Source organism: Bidens hawaiensis, unplaced genomic scaffold (assembly GCF_021521415.1).
Source record: "Bidens hawaiensis isolate Kalapana, Puna unplaced genomic scaffold, B.hawaiensis_p1.1 tig00029001_1, whole genome shotgun sequence".
Classification (NCBI taxonomy): domain Eukaryota; kingdom Viridiplantae; phylum Streptophyta; class Magnoliopsida; order Asterales; family Asteraceae; genus Bidens; species Bidens hawaiensis.
In genome coordinates this window covers 21425-46570 of record NW_027505141.1, presented here as the reverse complement: position 1 = coordinate 46570, position 25146 = coordinate 21425, and the positions used below count along the sequence as shown (strand labels likewise).

At 34.9% G+C, this 25146-nt stretch overlaps 1 pseudogene across 1 annotated transcript; it reads left to right on the top strand.

Annotated features, from left to right (window-relative positions):
* The first annotated feature begins 15953 nt into the window (after positions 1–15953).
* Positions 15954–17953, top strand: LOC143611023 (UDP-glycosyltransferase 83A1-like; annotated as a pseudogene). The gene is made up of 2 exons (XR_013149692.1): positions 15954–16609; positions 16966–17953. The product of XR_013149692.1 is annotated as a UDP-glycosyltransferase 83A1-like (transcript).
* Positions 17954–25146: the final 7193 nt, after the last annotated feature.

Genomic DNA, 25146 nt, shown 5'->3' with positions numbered 1-25146 from the left:
TTTATGTGTTGTATTATCATTTACAATGCAATATAAAATCATTTTATGAGTTCTCTTTTCTCAAAGTTTGTAAGGTGCACACTTCTTTTAACTTAATATTGCTTAAACGTCAATTTTTTTTTTTAACATGAATGGTTAAAAATCTCACATTCATGAAGTTCATTAATGTATATTTTATTCATGTAAAACCTTTTATATTTAATAGATTCTACTAAAACAAAAACATTTTGTGTTCCCTTTCAACTTATTTTGAAGACGTAGTTCTTAATTTTTTTATAGCCGTTTAAATAGTTTTCTTATAAAACATATTTCCTAGACTAAAATACTAGTACACAAAAGAGGAAAAGATACACCCAGTAGGATTCAAATTTTAACTTGAATTACGTCAGTGAAGAAACACTAACCGGACCCCGGGCAGGTTACTGGTAACCTGGGGGTTGGAGAGATGTTTCCCACGAGGGGTTAGACCCTTGGAAGATGGTTCTTCTGATAACCTGCAAAACAGACACCGTGAGCTCGTCACTGAGAAGGGGGGGGGTTCCTCCTTGTGACCACCCTCCGGCGTGAGAATCAGACTAGATTGCTCTTTAAATATAAAAGTATATTAAGAGATTGCTAGAGCAGATATTAGGTATATTATGATGATAATGTAATAAGATATGATAAGATGAGATGATCATACCATTTGTGGTATTTATAGCCGAAGGTAGGTTTCCAAGGGGTTTAGCCGGCCCAACACGCTACCAACTGTAACCTATGCACGTGCCCTGCCTGTGAGTGGTGGATAGGTAGCGGCTGACACAGAGCAGGCGTGTCGTGCACTCTTCCTCTTCTGCCAACTACAGGCTAGGCACGTGGTATGGCAGGAGTTGGTGGGTAGGCGGCGGCTATTGGTCACAGTGCTGTGGCGTGCTGTCTGCCATGCTGCTGTCAGTGAGCTGTCGCATCTCTGATCAGATCTTTTGCCCATACCTCGTCAGGTACAGTAAAAGATCCTTCAGTATACGGACTGGCTTACTTGGGCGGGAGTATTCCCCCTCCCGCCTCTGTGCGGGATTGCTCCCGGCTTGGCTCATTCCTTCAGGTGACACTGAACGATTGAGAGCTAAGTGCCTTGTGCGTGTAGCCATGCTGCGCGGGTGGCCTTCCCTAATGGCTTGTATCCGAGGCTGCGGGGACAGGCGGAGTCCTTCACCATTGGGAGGCATTTCCTGCGGGACCAGCTTGCGTACTGCGCGTAAGGACGTCACGTCTCTGAGCATGGTTGGTCCTGCGGATCCAGTTGGTCTCTGCGCAGACGTCCCTGTTTAAGGTGAGTCTTGCGGGTCCAACTGGGCTCTGCTGGGACCTACCTCTTCAATCACTCGTCCAAACATTCTGAGCACACTCAGACAAATCCAATCCTCAAATCCAGACCAAATCTCAATCAATTTTGACCAAAACCAGGTAAACTAACACAATGTTCCTGCTCAATACAATTTTTTTTCAATTCCTTTGAATTAAATCAAAATCATACAATCAAACCTTCACAGAATATAAGAACAATGATTAATTGATCAACTTCAAGTCCATACAGTTCTAGTATCAAAGTCAATACGATTAACAAACAATTAGTACGTCAATTGATTCGTATTATATTCCTAATCGTAAATCAATCAGAAACAAGCTCGCATACCACTTGAGAAACCGTGTACTGATCGATTACGAAATCATTACGTTTACGTTAAGGATCTAGTCTTTGATATGATTACGATTAAGCTTTGATTACTTTCAATGTGTGCATTGTGTGTGTCGAGAGAACAATGGAACAACGTAAAAATACCCAAACAATAATAATAAGAACTGATTTATAACTCAATACATTACAAGGTATATATAGGAGATGACCTCATTCATTATACAAGACGTAACGAATGAGCGTCATTCGCTATCATACGTTTACTCATATACGTTATACTAATGAATAAGTACATTCGTTGTTCACTTTCGTTAACATGGAAACGAATGAACACGAACAACCACGCGGGGACACATTCTGTAACACCCCAGCCCGGAAGGGCTGACGTGTTACAATAATATGGTTTCTAAACAAAAGATATAAATTTATATATTTACTTGTCAAAAGTATAACACATTAAATAAGACAAACTTAAGGTTAATTTACACACTAGCACGGTTTAAAAGATATTTTATTAGGATCCTGATGTTTTATTCCTCGCTCTTAATCCCGCCCAAAGTAACCTGTGGACCTGTATATAAAAATTTAAAATAACAGAATGAGCTGAATGCTCAGTACGGAATAATAGGCTCAAACAATCAATGATTTAATGATACGTAGTTTAAATTGAACTTACAGTTGATTATACGATGCAAAGTAATATTTATTAAATAAAATAAAACGTATCATACGGATGTACCCATGAGCGAACATAAAATGTGACAATATACAGGTAGCTACTCCTGCATATTTATCACACGAGATGGCGAGTTGGCATACCCGCTATCCATCTTCTTAATATTAATCCTAGGATCGATCCATACACCTCCTAATAGCCATATGTACCACACTTGTACCTAAAAGACGCCGTGAACTGATCTCACCGTCACGGTTGGTGCACATGTTGTCGGTGCCGCAACAACATGCTCGTGGGACACTCCACGAGAAGCGACACTCATGGTTTCGGAATACAAATGATCTTATTCATAAAACTCATAGCAAACATATTTTCGTAACATATACCGGAACATGCGATAATGAGTATAATCAAACATAATAATATCGCATGACATAAAAGCTAAATCCAATGTTTAATTAGAATTTGAATCCAACGGACATCAAGTGAATTGATAATTCAAAGACGTGAGGAGTTATAAAATATATATTAACTCAATGGGTTTATATCCATTAAATATGAACATAATGAAGAGTGGGGTAAGGATCCGTACCTTTAAACGTAGTTCAATAAATTCCAAACCTGTTCTTTGTAAGGGGGTCGTAATATCCTACATGTAATTAATATTCAGTGAGATTTATATTACCAAATTTCGACGAGGTCCGGCCACACTTATTTATTACTCTGTTTGTAAGTTCATAATTATTATTATTTAATATCATATAATTGAGTGGCACATCAGTAATTATTTGAGATTTATTAAGTCATCCAGATTTAGAGTTGTCGAACGTATTTATTTATTATAATATAAAATTTCTTACAGATTTAACAGTTTAGTTTATTGAATCTTTATTACAATTTTATGTGTTGTATTATCATTTACAATGCAATATAAAATCATTTTATGAGTTCTCTTTTCTCAAAGTTTGTAAGGTGCACACTTCTTTTAACTTAATATTGCTTAAACGTCAATTTTTTTTTTTAACATGAATGGTTAAAAATCTCACATTCATGAAGTTCATTAATGTATATTTTATTCATGTAAAACCTTTTATATTTAATAGATTCTACTAAAACAAAAACATTTTGTGTTCCCTTTCAACTTATTTTGAAGACGTAGTTCTTAATTTTTTTATAGCCGTTTAAATAGTTTTCTTATAAAACATATTTCCTAGACTAAAATACTAGTACACAAAAGAGGAAAAGATACACCCAGTAGGATTCAAATTTTAACTTGAATTACGTCAGTTAATTATTTAATGAGTATAAACAGTTTTATCTTCTTCATATGTAGGTTAATATTTTAGCATCTCGTTCTCTACTATAACACAAGTTGACATTTTCGAAAATAGACCATTGGAATTCCTTATTTGTATACATTATACAGTGATTTGACAAAGGGTTGATGGCTACCTGCTTAAGTATTGGACGATCGATGGCGTTAAGGTGGTGGCGGCTCCGGTGACGAGTGACAGCGGATGTTGGCCTGAAATCTGCGGCATCAATAAATGGTTCGAGCGGCACTTCTAGTGTTCGATTTAGGTGGCGCGCAGTGGAGATGACGAGTGGAGGTGTCGTTTTGGGCTTAGTATATGAAAGGCGGTGGTACGAGATTGCTAGTTGGTAACCTTATCTTGAAACAGAAAGTACTAGAAGTAGATGGCATGGTTATCTTTAAAGACCAAGCCTAAATTTATAGTGAGGTCGGTGAAACGAGTGTCATCATGACAGACGACTTTATAAGCGATCCATGTATAATAGGTTTCTTGCAAGTAAACTAAAGAGGTCTGTACACATTTATTCTTCTTTTGACTTTAAGCATTCTATTGTTTAGCATTTTATTGTTTCTTTCATTGAGATATTTCTTTGATTTTGAAGTTACTTCAACTTTTGGGTAAAGAAAAGAAATAAAAGAAACCATAGGGAAAAGTATTAATTAAATTAGATGGTGGTGCCATAAGTCAAAACTGGAATATCTAAGAAATCTTGAGAAATCATTTCTTTTGGCAGGTGTGACTATTCGAAGAGAAGGTCTCCAAGGATGTGCCATGTGCGACAACTTTTGTCAAGGAAGGAAAGATAAGTTGCAGGTTACATAGTGAAGGGTGCTTGAGTATTATTATTATTATTATGATATTATTAACGATCTTTATTTACTTAATATTATACAATATATAACATTATAAACACATTCACCTATTTGTTTATAATTGAAAAAAAAAATTCATGGTTATTACACATTCGTTATTAGCTACTCTAACAAATGTGCCTTACATTAGCAAATGCACCTTTATACAATACCAAAATACCCCCTTATACTTTTAAGTAAAGACCAAATACATTAATACAAAGACCGAGACATATAAAAGTGTACTAACACTTTCCTTTGTTCTTCAACCGATCTTCAAACACGATCAGTTCATTTTTTAGGTTTAATCACCAAGTTTCACGTTCTTGTTTTCTTTTAAGCGCTTCAGCATCTGCAACTTTAGTTTTTTCATCCAAGCAACTTGATCTTGATTTACCTGTCCATGTACAACTATACAAAACTTAGAACGAATAAGATTCGTTCACAGACCCTCTCGAGGGTCAAAGAAGAATTTTCTTCTTCAAAGCATGCCCTTGGTTTGAAGCGTTTGCAGAACAACTTTGAAATTTTATTTTATCTTGACTTTTTAAAAATACAAATTTCAGTCCCCCAACTTGTAATTGATTTGTTTAAGTCTCAGGTTTCCAACGAACTTTGCATGAACGACCTTTACAACAAAACACATGATTTTGAATAAAACAAAGGTTTAATAAAATATGTACGAACACAATAAAAACTTAAAATCTTTTTGGCATTTATATATATATATATATATATATAATTACGAATATATATACATGATGTTTTGAATTTTCTGTGATGAAAAATGCAAATAATAAGCATAGGGCTTAAATATTTTTATGAGAAAGATCGCAACATGGAATCACATTGTTCGTTAATGTCCTAGATCACACTTCTATTTCAATATTATTATGCCAAAAACCCAAAGTCGATTGTAAATATATTTTGTCTACTTTAAATTTAGCAAGTGTTTAGATGTCAAAGAGATACGTTAAGGTATGTGTTAAGCACAATACTTATGTTGTCCCCATTTAATCCAACATGTTATTGACACCATTATACCTCGGGCATAGTTTGGGTTTATCGGATTATCCCGAATTGACTCAGACCCCCTAATGATTGGTCAAAATATTTTGAGGTTATTTAAACTTTTTTCAAACTTATACAAACATTTAAGGTTGAACCATGAACTTACTTTCCAAGTTCTGACTTACATGCCTTCATATAAGGTGTTTAGGACTTACTTGTTTACCCCCACATTACGTGGTTCTAATAGGCCTCTTTTTGTTTGTTAATTATCAACATTTTGTGTTGAGAATTATTAACATTTTTATGTTGAATATAAATTCTTTTAAGCACTTTGCAGTTTTTATACTTTTTCATTTTGATATTTTTAATATATATATCAAAGCAAGAATAATTTTTATGGTGATCAAACACTAACGGACTCGTGTATGACTGACTAATAACATTTTTTCCTTTATAGATAAGACTTAAAGTGGAGTCAAGTAACCGTTTCATAAACGTACAACCACTAGCATAGAGGGTAATTTAGTTTATATCAATCTGACATGTACTCATTTGTCAAATTTATCTACACATCAATCAATGATCTTGTTGGATTTTGATTTATTATTTTCATGTGTTATGATCATTGAAGACAATTTCTTATCATTTCCCAATGGTCAGGTCAATTCATTAAAATTTAATTTTACAATCTCCCTCTAAATATGAGCTTCCTCTAAATAGGAGCACCCTCCAAATGTGATAACATTCTTTTTGAACATTTTCTAATCTTCTTAAAGAAAAGGTAAAATCTTTTTGGCAAGTCAGATTGACTCATTTTTGTTTTTCTTAAAATAAGAAACGTAAAATTTTTTTGGTGAGTTAAACATAACTCATTTTCCCCGTTTAGAATTTGACACATTTTTGAAATATTTACAAATTTTATATCCAAAAAGACATAATCAGTTGTTTTAATAAAAATTGATCATGTCGAGCGACATTCGAATCGGACATGATCGATGGCTTTAGTGAAAAGTTCAGCAAAGCTTTTGTCATATGGACTATCCTAAGCATGCTTTATCACAATGAATAACAAAGTTGAAGAGATTCAAACCGAAACCCAACAGCTAATGTTGGATCCATCACTTGAGAGAGGTAGTTAGACGAAGCGAGTTTGAGAAACGCTCGGCAAGTTGTGTTGAGCCATTTGAACATGATTGGTGTTTTTGAAGCACACGGTACCATATGAGACATTTCTCATTCCTTGAAGTTTGTTCCCCCATGTCACTTATGAAACACTCGAATCCTCCATCGAATCATTTAGCGTCAAATACCAAGGGTTCGTTTCTCATCATATGTCGGGTGCAACCACTCTTTAAGTACCAGACACTATGGATATTGCTCCTCGATTGACCCTGCATGCACTAAGCGTTTAAATAGACATAGATTCTCGAGACATTTTTGTCTAGTGACACTCAACCGTAAACTGATCAAACTTGATTTTATTTCCTGAAACGATGTATTTCTTGGTTAAGCCTCACTTGATGAAGAATACTCTTTAGGGATCCAAGAAAAAATTTGTTCCTTGGTTTTGGCAATTTTGGACTTTTCTTTTCTTGATTTTAAAACATTTTTTGGTGAATCCTCGAACTTTACAGTCTTAGGATCCTTTTTGATTTTATCTTTCTAAGTTTTCCAAAAGGGTTTCCTCTTTTCTTTTACTTTATTAACTTTGGATCTAACATCCACTTCACTGGCTTCACTATCAAGCTCTTTTTGGGGACTGACTAAGCCTATTTTGAGTATCAATTTGTTTATTGAACCAGTGCTTGCAATGTCTTGCAAGGTGAGAAGAGTAACCACAAACAAAACAACATGTTCTCCTATGAGCGCCATACAACTCATCGAACTATAATATGGTTGGTGTGATGGGAAATGTGATCCTTGGAAAAGAACATGATTATAAAATCCCTTTTATATGTGACCCCGATAATCAGAAACATTGGTGTAATATGGATCAACATAATTTTGTTGATAATGACCATAGTATTTGTTATCACAAAAGTTGTATGACTGAGGATTTTTTAATTGGTTGGTTTTTTGAGAAAATTGATGTGCTAAAAATAGTCAAATAACTATTAACTAAATTAGGCTAAACTAGACACTAAGTAATATTTAGACTCTTTAAACTCGACTAAACTATTGACCGGCAAGTGAACCGGTCAACTTTAGCAAAACTAAGTAAATCCGGATATCAAACCCATGAGTCTCTTTAAATTACATAAATTAACTAATTAGACTCGACAAACTGACACGGCTATTTATTTTTTAATTATAAAGGGGGTTTTAAATTAGTAAATATTAAACTAATTAATAACTAATTTAGAAAAGACAAGAAACAAAACACAAGAAAATTTAGTTCAATTGATTCAGATGGTGATGAAAAACCACCAATGCTTGAATCCCCTAAGTTGCAGTTATCAATTAAGTGGAAAATACTTGTTATGGAAATGGAATAATAAAATAGACAGTTAAAATAAAACCCGAACTGTACCTCTGACCCTTCTCAAGAAGACACCTATGTATTTCTAATAAGTTTTAATACACACCAGTTCTATATATTAAAGTCCATTACGGTTATTTAAATAATTATAGAGTACCTTTATAATGAAATCCTACCTTACAGCGCCGAAGTCAAAGGTAATTTAATAAACCCAATTGACTGGATAGACAATGTTAACCAATCTAACCTAGAAGGACTCCTTACGAAGAACTAAATCTAGCAATATTAATCAACAAAGATCTAACAAATAACCTATCACCTTACAACTCTTTAGGTTAGCAACACACTTTTATTTGTTTGACTAATAATATTATTCATATGATTTTATTCGAATTCAATCACAAACTAGTCAAAAATACACAATAAATGACCTAACAAAATCCTATCATATGAAACAATCACCAAGGATGTGGAATAATAAAAACTAATCAATAAAAACCAAACACACATATGCATCAACTAAATAAACCAAACAATTTATTGATTCCTAAAACTATAACGAAAAGCATAATCCAAATATAATCAAACATCAACAAAGGTTCATCGATAGACTAGGTAGTCTATAAAGTTTAGCCTAGCATTTGAAAATTAAAGAAAATAATACTAAAGGAAAACATGGTGAGAAACAATAGAAACGAAATATTAAAGGCGATAAAACTCGTAGTCTTCGATCTTGATCAAGTAGCACTTCACCGGATGATTCCGTGGCTTTAAAACCGCCAAACAGTGCAATCCTAAGCTCAAAAAAACTTTAAATTTGGCTGGTATTCGTAGGGTATTATTCAGGTTAAGGCTAAGGGTGTTTATATAGTGAAACCGAGCCTTAAACATGACCAAATCATGGAATTTTCTTGAAATATGGCCTCTAGGCACCACGCTACCTGGATGGCTATAGGCTGGCCACGCCGCGAGGTGTACGAACGGCTATCCATCTGGTTCCTTCCTAATTCATTCCGGCTTCTCGTTTAAGCTTATTTTGACTCGTTTTTTCGCCCTTTTCAACTATGTTCAACTTTCGGAATCTACAAAACAAAAATATGTTAGTAGTATACAAATCTTAACTAAAAACGAACAAAAAACTAATAAAATAATACAATAAATATACAAGGGAAATATATATAAATCTCAGTATGTCAAAAATGATCGTTTGCTTGGAAGTACTTGCCTTTTCATTTTCAAAAACTCTGCTTTTACTTGAGATATCCTCAGGCTCACAACTTGATGATGAACAACTTGATATGTTCACCTCAACAAGCCTTTTCTCATTGACAAAATTTTCAACAAAAGTTTCATAATTAACAGCTTCACAATCACAACTCATGTCCGTTTCCACCGACCCACTTTCTTCTACACAACTGTGACAACCGTCAATTTTTAGGTCAATATCCGTACATGTTCTAAACGCGCTTACATTTTATGAGTTTCTATTTGGCTTAAATTTCATTAACTAAGTCATATAAAGTCTAGTGACTACATACGTACGGTTGTTATACGTTATGAAATTTTAGAAATTACTAGTACGCATATGCAAGTTAACCCGACGAACCCGAACGTTGGTACCAAATTTTATAAACCAAAGCATGGTGCATGGTCCAGTAGTCCAATATATAAACTTTATATTATGCATTAAGTTCCAATAAATTAATAATTCATATCAATACATAACTAGTCTTAAATTATCATATTTATATGAGTGTGTACGTATAATTAAACCAAAACATACACTCGTACAAATAATTTCACACTAGTAATACTATACTATAAAAACCCCCACACAACATAAACCACCTAAAGTAATTTAACCTAAGTATTATATATAGATATGTAATAATGGCACTTAACCCACAAAATTGTTATATCGCAACTTCCCTTTCCTTTTCTCCATGTCTCGTACGAGAAACCTCCCACCCATGTAATCAAATTTTTATAGCCAATCAACATTGGCTAGTTAGTTAGCACATGCTTACAAAAATGTTGGATAAAGTACAAACATGTTATGGGAGTCAAACATGGGAACTAGCATCTAATTATATTACATGAACTTTATATATCACAAACTTTCACCACCAATCAATCCCTGTACCAACTCTCACCTTTTCAACCTTTCACCAACACATACAACACTAAAGTATTTTGGACCAAAAGTTTATCCAAGAGAACACAAATCTTGCACCTCCCATATAATGAACAAATAACACCAAGCTTAACCCACACTCTCACCTCACAAATCTCTCCCTCTCGGCCACACTTTCACCCAACCAAACACCCTTATTCCAGCCTTAATAATTGACACACACACAATATTACATCCAAGTTCCATTTGAAATAAATTATCCAAGACCAAATTGCTTACAAGTGTTAGAAATGGTGATTCAAGTGAAAGGAAGCCAGAGTGTTGCTAGGAGTTCAAGATCTCTTTTCTTCTTATTAATTTTATTATCTCCTCTATCCTTTACCTAAGTGAGCCTCTACACTCTAATTCTTTATTCTTTTGTTATTAAATATACAAGTCTTAAAAGCTTGTATAATGAACCACCCAAAGTATTAGACTAAAAGATGAATGAACACAAACTAGTAACTAAAACCTTATTTTCTCTAAACGAACATCTTCTCTAAATCATGGCATATTAAAGTGTTTATATAGAAGACATATTTAATACAAGTCTTTCATAAGATTTGCTAGTAAAAGAGTAACTTTTTTTGGTAACCATAAAATACCACTAAAGATCTAAGCATGAGTTGTTTTAAATTAACAAAAATGGTGTGTTCATCCCCTTTAAATATGAGAAAATAACCAATTTATGTTATATATGGTGTTTAAACAAATTTATAATAACAAAGACTAACCAAGGAACATGGGTAAAACCAAGATCTACTAAAAAACATGTATAAGAAAATCGAGAACTATGGACAAAAACAAAACCGAGAATCCGAGACTCGAAATCACCACATAAAAATTGTTAAGGATCTGGAACAAAAGGCCAATATTATTTTAAACATAATGTTAAACAAAGTTTATAAACCATTAACCATAGGATAAAGTGGTTACACACCTAGGAAATGTGTAAAAGGGTCTCACAAGTACAACTAGAGATAGACAGTTTGCTGGCAGTTTTTAAAACTATTCACGAGGTGATATATCAGTCAATACTTAACCAAAAAGTATGATTCTTGATTCTAAAATATACTACTACGAGTCTAGTTTCCAACCCAACCGGTTTAATGCTATTTGGACAAGTTTTGATACCCGAAACGGAATTTACAAAAATATGTGTCAAAACTGTCAGTTTGCTAACAGATGTGACTCTTACTCAAGAACCAATAACTTAGTCATATTAAGTCCAAATGACATGATTCCTTTTGCAAAAGATACCTTATGTCTTAGGTTTAAAGTTTGTACTTACACGTTTCATGAAAATAGGTTTAGGTCAGTCAAATAAAGGTTTTTCCACAAACTATCAATAATTTTCGTTGTATGACTCTTGTGTACTAATAAATGTGTTTGGACATCTTAAACACCTCCAAAAATTATGGATAATAGCTTTCTGGGAACCTAATAAATGTGAGATTATGTGATAAAAAGTCGTTTGATACTATAAAATACGGTAACTTCTTACCCCAAAATATATATAGAATCTGTGAAGAATCTGTGAACACATAAAATGATGAATACTAATTCTAAGTCATCTAACCCCAATATGAAGCATACACGAGAACTTATGGATTAATAATAACATGCTAAATATATATATATATATATTACCTATATATATCGACCCAAAACTTAAATGTACGATAAAACACATAAACAAATCATCAACGGTTCATCGGGATATACATTAACAATAAACGCATACACCATCGAGTCTAACATGTTGGGTGGACTTTATACAAGATCAACTTGTATGTTGATATTGTACTATGAGATTCTAAGTAACCGTAACTGATTATGTCACGGTTAGGAGAAGTCTCATGCTTGTTTTTGATATTCGCTAACTATTCACGCAGAAACTCAAAGGTGAGTTTCACGACCCCTTTACTTTTAAACGTTTTATAAACTGGGGGAAAACATACAAATACCCGTTTTTATACGTTAATAAGAAACAAGTTCCGACCTTTATGTTTACATGAGTTACCGTTTGGATCCATAAAGTCCCCATATCGTTTATTTATAACCATTAGCTATGTTTTAGCCAGAGTTCTATGAATAGTACTATTGGGTTTGACACCCCCAGTCATGGTTAGTCGCTCTAACTGTCAATCCTTATGGTCGAATGATTGCATAGTGTCTACTCGTTGCTCATGAGGTACGAGTGAGGGGCGAAACATCTGTGTCTTGGTTTGGTTATGCATCATGTAGTTCATATTTATCGTATTCTTTGCTAGCTTACGATAGGTCAATCGTTACTTGTTTTTGGTTATCGTATACGTGGAAGCATTTTCATACTAAGAGGTTTTACAAACTTGTAAACGCTAAAACCTGTGAACTCAACAACATTACGTTGACATTTTAAAGTATGTTTTTCAGGTACTTAAGGCACAATCACTCAAGTGGAAAGCGCCGTAGGATAACATGCACACAAGTTTTGGATACACATTTTGAAGGATTTTACTTGTACAACCCATGCCTTGGGTCATATGGGCAAAATCTTAGAAACAATGTCTTTTAATAAATGTTTTGAGACTTAAACGTTGATTTTGGGATGTAAACTCTGAATTTTAACTATGTATCCAATTTGTGCGTTTGTGTTTGCAATAATCATATGCTTTGACAACCACATTTGTCACCCCTCGTGATTCCGCCAAGGCGGGGTGTGACAACAACATACTAAACAAGATAAATCACTAATAGAACTACGCATCAGGATTGGATCAACAGTTTTTGGAACTAGAGGAACAAATATCTTTGGTTTTGGTACATGACCAACTCTATAGACCATTTCGTCCTCTGGTGGGGTATTGAAACTAAAGTGGGTTAGACTCGTATAATTATTATTAAACGGTGGAGGGATGGCAGCATGATCATAACCCAACCCCGTCTTTTATTTCACCCCCATTTGTGCTACAATGATGCCATTTAACTTATCAGACGCCAACTCAAATTTGTCTACAGTAATTTTTCTTTGTGATAGCTCAAGTTCCAGTTTCTCGGTTTTAGCATTTAACTCGAGTATTGGTTTTCCATGAAACTCAACTTTCTTATTAGACTTAAACAATTTTACATGCAATTTTGCCATGTCGTCATGATGAGTTTTGATTCTAGTAGTGTACATCTTACCAGATTTCTTATATTCATCATTCAAGCGTTTAATGCTCAAGTTTACACTAATCAATGCTGCATTATAAGTTCTATAACTTTTTTATCTTATCAATACAAGCTTGAGAATAGAGTTTGTGTACCTTGGGAAGGATATGACTTGCTTGCCCGCTTCTACCTGCAGCACTTGTCCCAGCTTTATTTTCTTTGGAATAATTGTTCATTCGAAGCTTGTCATCCATTAATTCAAAAGACTTGATGGTAGAAGTCAACTCTAAGAGTGTTATGGTATTTAGGTTTGTGGTTCTCTTGATAGTAGCCACATTGATGTTCAATGTGTAAGGCAGTGAGTTCAACAACTTCTTGTTGATCTCACATAAATCATTGATGATACCGACACTTCTCATTTTAGTGATGAGTGACTCAAATCTGTTGATGAGAGAGGCAACCGATTCTCCTTGAGTATGTTTAAACATGTCAAATTCTCCTTTTTACATGTCCTTTGTATTTCGACTCGATTTCCTGCCAAAACAAATTCCACACGATTTCCCGCAAAAAAAATTTCTACACGACTCGAATTTTTTATATATATAATAAAACACCTAGACTACCGATATAGTCAAAATGACTTTAGTCTAGAAACCACTAAATCGGCCTAGATCTGAACCAGGCACAAAACTCAAAAACACCAAAAACACATATTTAATGATGTTCGTGTAGATCTAAGGTGTAAGGTACTCCAAAAGTAGTTACTCGAAAACCAAAATCAAAATCAAAATAACACGAAGAACAACCTCAAACCCAACGAAAACCAAAATCAAAATCCGAAAAGTATTATCCGAAAACCACAAAAAGTTGAGCCGAAAGCTCGGATACCAATTGTAGGTCCTCTATAATGAATCTCACAACTTTACTCGGATCAATCCGTGTTGTTAGTTAGCGGAAATCACTAGCAACACTCGGATCTTAGTCTTGCAAAAACAAAAGAAAGAAAGAGAGGTTTTGTGAGACGTTGTTTTTATTTACAAGAGAGTTATGTTTGGAGAATGGGTAAAGTGACTCTTTTATAGGGTCCTCGTAAGGTTTACATTTCATGAGCCCAACTGGGCTTGCCTAGTGGGCTTTTACCATACAAAATAAGCGTACTAAGTATGTAATACACCGACTGTAAGCAAACAGAAAGACAAACACAACCCTAATAATAGTATAGAATATTAGCCCTACATTATCTATTAAATTAGTAAATGGCCCGTGCGTTGCAAAGGAAGTGTTATAGAAATAAGGATGTATTTATGCAAAGTATAAAAAATATATAATATTTAACCATTTGTTTTGATCACGCATTGCGTGAGGTCGGTGTTGAATAAAATTTATATTGGTGTTTTTATTTGAAATTTAGAGTAGCATTACAATGTGGAAAAAAAGTTTAAAATATAATATATTTAACTCGATCATTTTCGAACGAAACTTATATTGAAATATAATATGAATAGTCATGTTGGAATTAATCTTGAAAAGTAATTAAATATGATCAACATAAAATAATAAAATAATAAGTTAAACTGCACCTTCAAAATTAATTAACTTGCAACTAACTTGAAATGGATTGTACACATATAAAATTATAGTTGGTTTATTTCATAAATAGTAAAGTTTGTAAGACAATCAACATATGATTTTTAATATATATAATTATGGTCCATTCACGTTGAATTTACACTTAAGTATTAATTACTTGACTACTTTGATTTTTATGTACTAATGGCTTGATCATGAGTTTAGTAGGACAATGATGGATGCATATGGGTACTTAGTCTCAATGATCAAAAGCTATCAATATATATCATTAAACCTTACCTAACAAATGGCATCGTTTGTATTTTGCTGAACTGATTAAAGTTGTACAAACTTGTGATTAGGGAAGACATTTTGTATCAAGTTTAGACAAATTGCAAAAAATTTTATTTTACTTAGATAATCTGTACATTTTAGTCGGTTTATATAACTTTTTAGTTACATACTTCTTTAGTTTTATTCTTGTTTGTTTATTTTTGTATGATATTTGATACATTTACAACTAAAAAGCAAAAATATTAACTATTTTTAAATTTTACAAAAACTTTGTAGCAAATTTTCATACCTAAAAATAGGTAGCTAAATAAGTAGCAAACTTTTTCTTATCAAATTTGTAGCTAAAATAATGACTTTTTCGTTGCAAAACTGTAGCAAAGGTGACTCCATAGCTAAAAACTCAGAAAATATTTTCATAGCAAAACCCATAGTTAAAATAGCGACATCTCTTTTTGTTGCTAAAGCCTCTTTTGTTACTAAAGTCGTCACAAAGTATGATTTTGTAATTAAAATCCGTAGCAAAAAGAAATAGCTACGAGGACATGTAACTACAAACATATTTATAGCAAATCCGTAGCAAAATGGTTGTTTGTTACGCCGTAGCGGATACTTGTGTTTGTAATAGTGATATCTAGCGCTACTAAATAATGTCATAGATTTAATACATTCAGAAGCCTCCATTTAATGCGAGGATAAAATTAATTTCCTATATTGAAGTCCATGCACGGCATCCACTACATTCAAAAACCTTCAAATCATATCCCAAACATGGTTTTTATTATATATGATTTAATTGATGTCCACAAAAATATGAAATATGATAAAAGATAAAATATTGGTAGTTGGAAGTAAGATTAGCTCAAAACAAAGTCTAGAAACTATATATACACACACACACAAAAAATATTTACTTAAAACACCCAAGAAATCTTCTGTTCTTAATAATGGCAGACTTAAAACCTCATGTTATCATAATACCTTTTCCTGCGCAAGGTCATGTGATTCCTAGTTTGGAGCTTTCTCAATGTTTAGTAAAAAAAGGTGTCAAAGTTACATTCATAACACAGAGGTCACTCACAAGCTTATGACAAGAAATTGGTTAGACCATGATGACTTTGGAGATCTGATACAAATGGTCTCGATCCCTGATGGTTTAGAACCGATGGATGACAGGAGTGACCTTGGTAAGTTGATCTTGTCGATACTAGCAACCATGCCTGACAAGCTCGAACAACTTATAAAGATGATTAACAAAGAAGAAAGCAACAAAATCACGTGTGTTATTGCTGATGCAAACATGGGATGGGCTATAAGAGTGGCAAAGAAGATGGGAATTAGAAGTGCGGCCTTTTGGCCTGCGTCGGTTACTACATTAGCCCCAGTATTGTGCTATAAGAAATTAATTGACGACGGAATCATAAACAAGAAGTGTGAGATGTGTATATATGATTATATTTCATAATATTTCATTATATGTCTAGATAATTTATTAATGAGCACGTGGTTATTTACCAAACCTTCGATTGCAAGCAAACTTTATATAGTTTTGTGAAATACCGTGAACGGCTTGCTAAGTTTGGTAAAGACTCTATGGAGTTCGTTTGACACTCATGTTTGGAACTAGTGAAATCCAAAAGAAAAAAACTTGTCATGACTTCCTAACCTCCAATAAGTATAAGGACTATCAAAAGCTAAAAATATTTAGTTAAAACACATGTCACCTACTAATGTAAAAAATTCTATGCTTACATGATTCAATTAGCTCCTCTTGAACTTTGTATTGTAGGCATTCCTATAAGTGAACAAACAATTCGTCTGTCAGAGACAATGCCACCTATAAAACTGAAGAACCTTCTCGTATGGACGTGCATAGAAGATGTGGCTACCGTGGAAGCCCTCTTTAAAAATGCTAGTAGACGTTGAAGAATCATATAAAATAACACCATGGTTTATATGCAACTCAACTACTGAAATCGAGGCTGCAGCATTTAGCTTGTACCCAAAGTTATTACAAATAGGCCCGCTTTTAGCAAGCAATCGACTTGCTTCCCAAGCAGGCAATTTCTGGCAAGAAGACCCCTCTTGCTTAGCATGGCTTGATCAAAAACCAGAAAGATCTGTTATTTATATTGCATTTGGGAGTTTCACTATCTTCAATCAAACGCAGTTTGAAGAATTGGCACTTGGACTTGAACTAACCAACCAATCCTTCCTGTGGGCCGTGCGGCCCGGTATGACCAAGGAGACCTCAATTACTTTCCCAGATGGTTATATTGACCGAGTCAAGTCTCGTGGAAAGATTGTGACCTGGGCACCTCAACAAAAGGTCTTAGCTCATCCTTCAATAGCATGTTTTGTGAGTCATTGTGGTTGGAACTCAACTTTAGAGGGTTTGGCAAACGGATTACCATTTTTGTGTTGGCCATACTTTGGTGATCAATTTCTTAACGAGTTTTATATTTGTGACATTTGGAAGACTGGATTAGGGTTCAAAAAGGATGAAGTTGGTATCGTTATTCGAGGAGAAATAAAAGATAAGGTGGAGAAGCTACTCAATGACAAAACATTGAGAGATCAGGCCTTGATTATTAAAGATAAGGTTAAAAGTGGTATCCAAGAAGGCGGACGCTCACACAAAAATCTTAGCAATTTTATTGAGTGGATTCGTAAGGAGGACAAAGATGTCAAGGATGAAGCTGAGTCAACGTGAACATGTATACCAATATTATTAGGTATCTACTTATTAATAAGGGTAATTAGTTTTGTGTTTTCGTAGTTTTATGTTATTGATTTCGTTACATAAGGTAATTAGTTTTGTGTTTCCGTAGTTTTATGTTATTGATTTCGTTACATAGGAAAAGAGTTGAGATAACTGTTTTACAATAACCCAAGGAATTTGATAGTGAGAAGCAAGATAATACCATGGCTAAGGTTATTCACGAACCGAGCCGAACCGGACGCATGTATGCTCATAATTGGTTTGGTTTGAAACCGAGCCGAACCGAGCGGCATGAATTTAAGGAAAAGAGGGATATGTTTATGCTTGGACTTCGTTTGGTTTTAAATCGAGCGGCTTGACTCGGATTGGTTTTGCTTGGTTTCGTACAAAATTTTCAATTTTAAAATTCTAAAACTCCAAAATGTTATTAATTCAAAACTTTCAACTAAAAAGAATGTAGGGAGTTCTAACTCTAAAATGTCTAAAACTCAAAGTTAGCAATTAAACATATATGATAAGTTCAATGAAGATATCTTGTCGATATTTTCTACTAAGAATAGAAAAAATAGTCCGTGTATCAAGTGTGATGAGAACCAGTAGCTAGTTTTTCAAAAGTGTAATTGAAGCACTGAACGGCAGAATGACATAAAAGTTTATGGAAAAGTGGAATTGTGGAAGTATTGAACAAGTGACTAAGTTTATGGAAAAGTGGAATTGTGGAAGTATTGGGCTTTCTCCCATGCATAAGTTCATAACATGTTTTATTTAATCTTTTAACAGTTAACACTCGATTAAGGATATAACAGGCTGTTGCAACAGCTTCAGCCCAGAACACCACAGGAAGTTCATAACAGGAAGTTCTGGCTCCTTCAATTAACGTTCTGTTCTTCCTCTCAGCCACTCCATTTTGTAGCGGAGTATACGGAGCGCTGTACTGGTGTTCGATTCCTTTCTGTAAGCAGAAGAGCTCCATCTGATAGTTCTTGAACTCAGTCCCATTGTCACTCCTGATGAATTTAACTCTTTTTCCCATAATGTTCTCAACTTTGGTAATCAAATTTATTACCATCTGAACCGTTTCATCCTTTGACTTCAGGAAATATACCCAAGAGTATCGAGAGAAATCATTAGTGATCACCAAGCAATACGATGTTCCCCCTAGACTTTTTACATTCACGGGACCAAAAAGATCCATGTGAAGTAGGTCTAGGGTACTGTCTATTGAGTTAACCTTCTTGGTGCGATGAGATTTCTTGTGTTGCTTTCCCTTTTTGCACGATAAGCATTGATCTTCAAATTCTTCAAGGGAACACCCAGCACAAGCCCATTCTTGACAAGGTAGTTCATTTTTCGAAGATGAATATGCCCCATTCTCCTATGCCATAATTCGGACTCCGATTCAGTTGCTTTCGACAGAAGACACGATTCTTTTGTGGTCATCTCAGTCGACCTCATGTCCATTATATACGTATTCTTTTCTCTTGGAGCCTTCATAACAATCCAATCCTCTGGTATCTTGAAACCAGGATATAGCACGATCGCTTCATTCTTGGTGAAATGCACGGTGTAGTCTTTGTCACAAATCTGCGAAACACTCAGCAGATTGTGCTTCAGTTCTTCGACAAAATTTACTTTCTCTAACGTCATCTTTCCGTTAGTCACCGTCCCAATTCCTGTAATCCTACCACCGCTCTCTCCAGCGAAACTCACTCTTCCTCCCTGAACAGGTTTCCAATCGTGTAACAATTTCTTGTTACCCGTCATGTGCCGGGAACAGCCGCTATCCACAACCCATTGATTGTTTGCAGCCCTGTTCAACTGTTCCTGCACGATTAAAGCAGATGATTAAAATCTGGGGACCCAAGACCTATTGGTCTTGGGTCGATACATCCCGTACCTTGGCTGTCCAAAGTTAGTATCAGAATAGTTTCTGTAAGTCCTGAAAGGATACCTTATTGGAGATTGACTATGAGGCCATCCAAACCTTCTAGAATTAAGTGAATTATTACTTATGGTTTGGTTGTTAGCAGTGAAAAACTGAGATCTTTTTCTTTGAAAACCTGAATTAGTCCAATTTCTGAACTTTGATGAGTTTTCAGTTTTACCACTATTATAGTTACTGTTAGATCTGTTTTCAGTTTTTGAAGGCCTCACACCTCTGAATCTCTGCTTCAGAGGGCAATAAGCAATTAGGTGTCCTAATTGATTACATCTGAAACAACTCCTGTGTTCAACTTTCTTTTCAACAGTTGTTTTAGATGATGAGGCTGCATTACTGCCCGTTTGTCTCACATATGGTGGAACATACGGGTTTAGTGGAGATTTCTTTTCAGTTGTTTTATGTTTCTCTCCACTTTTTGGTAACACTACCTTTTCTTTTGTCTCACACGACTCAGATGACTTGTCCGAGTTTGATGAGATAGGACTTGGAGCAGAAATCTTAACATTTGAAACATGCTTACTTGTTTCGCCTTTACTAACTTCTGGTTCTTTACTAGTTACCTTAACCGGAACTGTCTGACTATAATCAACATCAACAGATTTCTGATTACTAGGATCATAAGTGTAATTATGATTGTACGGTGGCGGAACTTCATGATATCCAATTCCTCCCCTTTTAACTGGGGAACCTTGATCACTAACGAGGTGATCAAGTATAGCGGTGGAATTTCTAAATTTCTCAAGTTTCCTGTTAAGTTCCACCACTTTCACCTGGTGATCAGCTATCTGTTTATCCCTTTCAGCTATTAGTTTGGTTTTTTCTTCTAACACTTCATAGCTCAGATCAATTACTTTAATTTTTTCAGCTAGATTTGCTTTAAGACTTCTAATATCTTTTTCACTAGCTTTTATTTTTACTTTATAACTATTTTCTCTAGCTTTAGTGAAATGATGTTCTTATTTTAAGGTTTTAAATTGAGCATCCAAACTAACATACTAATCAGTTATAGTTGACAATTGTTCAGACAGATTTTCACACTTAGTGCAAGGGAGTTTAGTGCTTACCTCGGTGAGCTGATCTTTCACATCTGCCATACAAGCTTCATTTTGAGCCTCTGCCATGTAAGCTTCACTTTCGCCAGTCACTTCCTCAGTATCTGCAATTTCGATGTTCGCCATATTGGCCTGTTCGAACACTTCTTCAACATGCAGATTCCAGTTATATTCCCCATTCTGTTTGGAAATCATGGCCCTATTATCATTACCACCCCCATTCTGGTGTGTCGACCTGTTCTGACAACGTTCAACTCTCTCATTCGTGCACTCCTTCGCAAAGTGGCCATTCTGTTGACAGTTGTAACAGCGCACCTTTGACTTGTCAAAACCCGTTCTCTCACCAACAAACTTCCTTCCTGTCTTCTTCATAAACCTCTTAACCCTTCTCACAATCATCGCCATCTGCCACTGCAGATCCATCTCTTCCAGATCATCAGCATCGATCTGATCATAGTCTTCCTCCAATATTGCTGGATCAACAATCTTACCCTGAATGTAATTTTCATACGAAGCAATAAAGGATGCATAGAGAGCAAACTGCTATTCAGCAGATTTAACACTCATGGGCATCCTTGAGTAGTTGTTGTTCGAAACACTTGGGGTAAAACTACTCTTGGTTGCTTGAGGGTTAGAAGCATTTGATCCTCCAGCTACAAAGCATACATCACCATTCATGTTGAGAGATACATGACCTTCAGGTGTTGAGTTAGTGCCCGACTCTCCCATTGAGTAGTAAGCAGACGAATCAGACTTCGAACTTGAACTTGTATTAACCTTTGCACGATACATTCCTGGATCTTGAACCTGATCAGTAGGTGTCTCTTTTCGAACCATGTTTAGTTCAAAAGTTCGTAGCTTGTTAACTGTTGTTTCCAGGTCATAGTCAGCAAAGTCTTTGTCTTCTCTCATCAACACAGTGTACATCTCCCATTTCGGTGGGAGAGCATCAAGAAGCTTTTCAACAATTTCATCTTATTTGTAAGCAATTGAATAATTGTTGAGTTCGGTCATCAGATGATAATATCTCGTGATGATATCATCAAGTGATTCATTCTTCAAGTACTTGAAGACCGATAATTGGGTTTTAAGTAGTTTAATCTTTGAAGCACGAATTCCCACATTACCCTCAAAACGGTTTTCAAGAGCTTCCCAAAGCTCTCTAGCAGTCTTATACTTTCTGAAGGTGTGTAGAATATCTTGTGGAAGAGCCATAGTAATCGCAGCATGAGCTTTGCTTTCAGCCTCATACATTTTCTTCTCTTCTTCTTCCATCTCTTTGTATTTCTTTATCTGATCACGACCCTCATACTCAGCAGTAGGTGGAATGTAACCATCTTGTATGCATACCCACATCTTAGCATCTTGGTACTTGACATATTATTCAAAACGATCTTTCCACGCTACATAATCGGTTTTCTTAAGCATCTTCGGTGCCTTTGTAGCCGAACCCGCTTCCACTTCCATCTTAACTAGTTCCGTAATGTTGATTGAAGACATCTTTCACGAAACACACAGAAACCCGAAAAATAACAATTTTAATTTTAATAGTACTGTAGGCGAAGTTGTGGATAACTTCGCTTAAGTCTGAACTTCGCTGATTCTAAACTTCGCTTTCTTTTTAAATTCTCCTGATTTGGCGAAGTTGTAGATAACTTCGCTTAAGGTAGGCGAACTTGTGAAGTAGGCGAAGTTGTGGGTAACTTCGCTGATACAGGCGAACTTGAGAAGGTAGGCGAAGTTGTGGATAACTTCGCTTAACCTTATATCTTCGCTGAAACCCTACGAACAGTGACGGCAACTTCGCCTAATGAACACGATGAATATGCAGGTTAGATTTCTGGATTTTACGAGGTCTGTGAAGGTGTTATGGGTTGTTTATGATTGTAGGAGGTGAGTATAACACAAAAACTCAGAAAACTCGTCCTGCGAATAGTCGAACGGAACGGTTTCTACACCCGCGTGATAATCCCGAACCACACAATCGAGCAAAAGCTCTGATACCAATTGTAGGTTCCCAGCCGGATCTACACGAGATATCTCGTTCTACGTAGGTGCGGAATCCCTACGTAAGACGTTACGAGCGTAGAAGACGATACGAGTTAACACAATCGAACACACGTTACAATAAACAAATACTCGTTATATTGCAACCTTAAACACGTGATATCAATCACTGATTACAGGACTCTCTGACTCGTAAACTCGAATAATAAAACTCCTCTTGATTAAGCCGTAACCTAATCAATATATATCACGACAACTTCGCCTGGCATGTTCAGGCGAAGTTGTCCCTAACTTCGCTTGTCTAACAAGTTCGCCTATATCAGCGAACTTGTTAGCTAACTTCGCTTACATCAAATACAAAACATTACAAACTCGATTACAGACACTAGACACTGAACTACTGACATCATGCACCAACACGGCAGAATGACATAAAAGTTTATGGAAAAGTGGAATTGTGGAAGTATTGAACAAGTGACTAAGGTTTAAAATTAAACTTTGAAGTCAACACAAAAGTGAGAAATTTAAATATCCTTAAAATGTATATTTTTATATAAATACATATTATATATATAAATTTAAACTGAAAAAAATAATTTGAGCAAACCGAACCGAGCGAAGTTTTGCTCGTGCTTGGCTTGTTTTCAAATCGAACGGATCCGATCGGCTCATTTCCAAGTCGAGCGGAAATCGAACGAGCATTTTTCAAGCGATTTTCTAACGAGCGGTTTTAACAGCCCTAACCACAGTAATTGATGTTACTTAAATCAAAATAAAATGAAACGGTCCATGAATTATAAAGTGCAACATTTTAATGTCTAAAACTAACACCTAAATCAAACACATGTAAACCTATAACTATTCAATGCAAGTACATTTTTTAACAGTCATATTCCTTTATTCTCTTCCTGGTATGTTGTAGTCGTACACGAAGAAAGAAAGCACGATAATGCAAGGATAAACAAAACTTTTTAGATAAGGTGTAGAATCAGGTTATGGATTGGAATTTCAATAATCACAAGTGCAATATTAACGAATAGTATTTCAACATAGAAATTTAAATAATAGTCAAAATAATTCGAACAAACCCGTTATGGATTGGAATTTCAAGTAACTGATCACAAGTGCAATATTAACGGATTGTAGACTGGTTGGGTTGTGGTTTGTACTATGTGTTTATCGTTATTTGATGAGATTATCTTGTTTAGAAACAGGTATGGGTTGCTCAGGATTAGAGTAAGTTGTAAAAGTTGAGAAATCGGTTTAAAGACCTGCAGCCGACGTATCCTACGTCAGAAGTGGCGTACCATATGGCATACTATAAGTCATTCTCGGTTGGGTGTTGACGTACACCAACATGTATGCGGGTTGTTTAGAGTTTTGGACTTTTTTACTTATTCCAGTTAATACATGTGTATAAGTTGAATACATTATTACAAATACTTGTTATAATAATATTTGCCATCGTTTTACACTAGGTAAAGCTCGTGGATTTGGCGGTGGATCTTGATAAAGTGCTTGAGACGAATCGAGGACACACATCATAAGTTGGATTTGTACTATTTTAAAGTATTTTAAGTAAGTATGAAGATGTATTGTCATTAAATATGAGACAAGTTATTGTAAAACATTATAAGTGGCGTTTGGTCGATAGATTCCAATTTTATATAAATAAAACAAAATGAAAAAAATTTTGAGACCGTATTTTCCGCACTAAAATATTTTATTAAATTGTATTAAAATATTTGGGGTGTTTCACGGGTCGTTCTCGTTCTTTCGGTCATCATCGTCTTTCATTGCATACTCAACCGAGATAACCCGGTCCATCAGCTTGCTGCGCATCAAAGGGTATAATATTATTATTGAAATAAAATAGCTTAAAAAAATGTTATTGTAGATTATGAATATTATTTCAGTATTGTTTGACTATTACTTAAATTTCTATGTTGAAAGACTTTTTTATTTAAATTCAAGCTTACTTAAAATTTTTTGTTATATTTTAGCAGTCTGTAGATGTTAAAAAACAAACAGTTTTCTTCTTGCAGATTGCAGAGGTTTGGTCCACCTCTTCTGCTACAGATGCCTGCAGATGTGGTCTGCAGACTGCAAACATTTTACCTCATAAAAAACAAACATCACCTAATATATATCTAGCTGGAAGGCCCCGTTACCGGTGTCCTACATTTGGTGTTAAATTTACTCATAAACGTTGTTCTACATATCAGAGTTAATTAAAACTTTGGCGGA